The sequence below is a fragment of the Mandrillus leucophaeus genome, unplaced genomic scaffold, assembly GCF_000951045.1.
Source record: "Mandrillus leucophaeus isolate KB7577 unplaced genomic scaffold, Mleu.le_1.0 Scaffold717, whole genome shotgun sequence".
Taxonomy (NCBI): Eukaryota; Metazoa; Chordata; class Mammalia; order Primates; family Cercopithecidae; genus Mandrillus; species Mandrillus leucophaeus.
In genome coordinates this window covers 257,802-260,403 of record NW_012107775.1, presented here as the reverse complement: position 1 = coordinate 260,403, position 2,602 = coordinate 257,802, and positions in this window count along the sequence as shown.

Genomic DNA, 2,602 nt, shown 5'->3' with positions numbered 1-2,602 from the left:
AGAAAATTTCTCGATTTGGATTTTCAGCAAAGCATCTTTGTGCATGTGCAGGCCAGTGTTCATTTGTGGTCTGCCTGTGAGAACTCCAAGGGCTCGTGGAGATAATTTTCTCATCCTATATACAGCCTACTACAGAAGAGACATGGCTGTCATCAAGGGATCTGTGCCATCAGAACATTTGGTTTCTAGTCTCCCAAATCCTCTTTGTTTTTGATCGTGACATTTCTTCATGCTCAGATGCATACGTGATGTAACATTCTTTGTTGATGTTCTGAAATGTGTTTTAGAGTTATTTTGGCTTCACACAAAATAAGAATGGGGCTCAAAACTTTCTGGTCGAAATGCTACTCTTTGGGGCTTTTTCTTTTCTTTTTCTCCTGCTTTTCAGTACTATGCATATTTGTAAAGCTTTACACCTAAGAATGGTATTTAATGGACCCTAGACTGTTTTGTTGGAAACCGGGCAAATAAGAAGTCTCTCTAGGGGATTTGTGGGCCCTTATTGTGGTGCGGGAGTATGCCCTAAAGGGGAGCTCCTCGCAGCCTAATTGTTGACGAGTGATGGAAGTTCAACAGCATGGAAACTCTACTTTGCGCTTCAGCTAAAAAGGTGCTTATTAAGGTAGCTGGGCTATTTTAGCAATTTGCGTCATTTTGAAAATCCAATTTGGTAGCTTCATTAAAGGGCACTAATTTAGTGTCTTAGGGGAATATATGTGTAAAGGAGCTTGTCAACAATCTTCGATGTTTGCCAGAGTATAGGTGAGCTCATTTCCCCAAGCTGGTGTTACCTGGTTACATGCATGCTCCTCAATTTCAAACATAATACAAAATAAATTCAAAAGCCCTCAAACCGAGAGAGGAACAGCACCACTCCGTCTTTCCCAAGTACCACCTCCCATTCCTCAACATAGGGTGCTCTTGGTGCATAAACACATCTGCAGTTGACATAGTCAGTCTGTCACCTAGAGGTCTAATAAGAAGGACAAAGGTTTTAGTTAGTTTAGTGATAATTAATATATGACAGTCTAAGAGCCGTAAAGCATGACAACTGTTTTAAATTGTTTAAAAAAATAGAAACACTTTCTGAACACCTAGAAGAATCACTTACTGCTCACTGCCTGCCTAATACTCCCAGGGGTATATTTCAGTCCCACACTGGGACAAAAATTTTAAAGTTGAGTAGTTGAATGCTAATTATCTACATAGCCTCAAATAAACTTGAGCCTTCTACAGTTCCCACTATGTTGACAAAATATTATGAGAAAAGTTAGAAAGTTTAGTTGAAGCAAATTAAATTATTCTTCTTTGGGATGCTTTCTTTTAAAAATAAAGCTTAAAATCCATGAGATACTACAAAAAAATATTGTCATCAAGTTTGTTAATATACAGTTAAGCTATGAAATCACTGTTTTGTTCTTTTAAGTAATCACTAGAGTTTGTACTAAGAATACTGACTTCTCCCCAGCTATTATTTCTAATCCAGTTTATAGGACTGGGTTCCATTTTAAAAAAATAAACTATCAGAGTGAATTCTGATTTTTTTTTTTTTGTAGAGGCTTTGTGTTATGATCAGTCTGCCAAGGTTTCCTGTTAATAGATTACCTGTCTAACCATTTGCCGAGATGTAGTTCTGTCCAGAAGAGAAATCAAATACACTAACTTTCTTCCTATACAGTCTCAATTTCCCCCAAAGAAAAATAGGTTTTTCAGAATGACTTGAGATGAAGGAAAGGGTAGTAAATTAGAAATGCTTTCATAATTTTCCTTTAAATTTTATATGTTTGGAAGGAAGGAGAAAATACCTGTAAAAAAAACACTTCTGGAAATGACTATGTGGAAATGATCAGGATGTCGATCAAAGTAACAGTTTTGAATTCTTTGGGTTCGGTTTGCCTGAAACCTCATACAGCAGATTCATTCTTATTCTGGTGAGAGCTGAACACCAAGGGAGACAATTTCAAATAGCTGGAAAATAATTACCTACTCATCAAGGGTCGGTACAACCTTATTCTATTTTTATAGTAGTTTCTAGAAGTAGACATATCATTTATTTGAGATTTATAATCAATATCTTAGCATATATGAACATGGCTACAGCTGTAGAAATCACATTTCTATAATAATGCAAAGGCATTTATGTTAATAAATCTGTTTGTAATCTCTGTCATTATGGTTGGGTGTCAATAAGTGAAACTAAAAGGATGTGGACAATTTCATGACATGTTTTATGCTAGTTATTTGTTTGTTGTCTATTCATGGGGTTACTAATTACAGCTGGTAAAAGTTGATTTTCTCCTCTTAGGTTTATTGTGGGATGGGGCTTTCATTTCACCAGATACATAGTTATTCAGTGTCTACATTTCAGAAGCTGAATTGCTGGATACAGTCAGAATGAGCTTTGGCAATTCTATGTGTGAGTGTACAACTACAATTTTGCTGCACATTAATAACAACCTTGCAAAGAAGCCCAGAATCAAATGCCTTGCTCTCAGCTGGGAGCAGAAAACTAGAGTGGTATATCTTGGTTGGTGACCTATAATGTTGGAAAAGTAGCTCTACATTCACTCAGAAGGAGTAGGTGGAATTCCGGAAATTTATT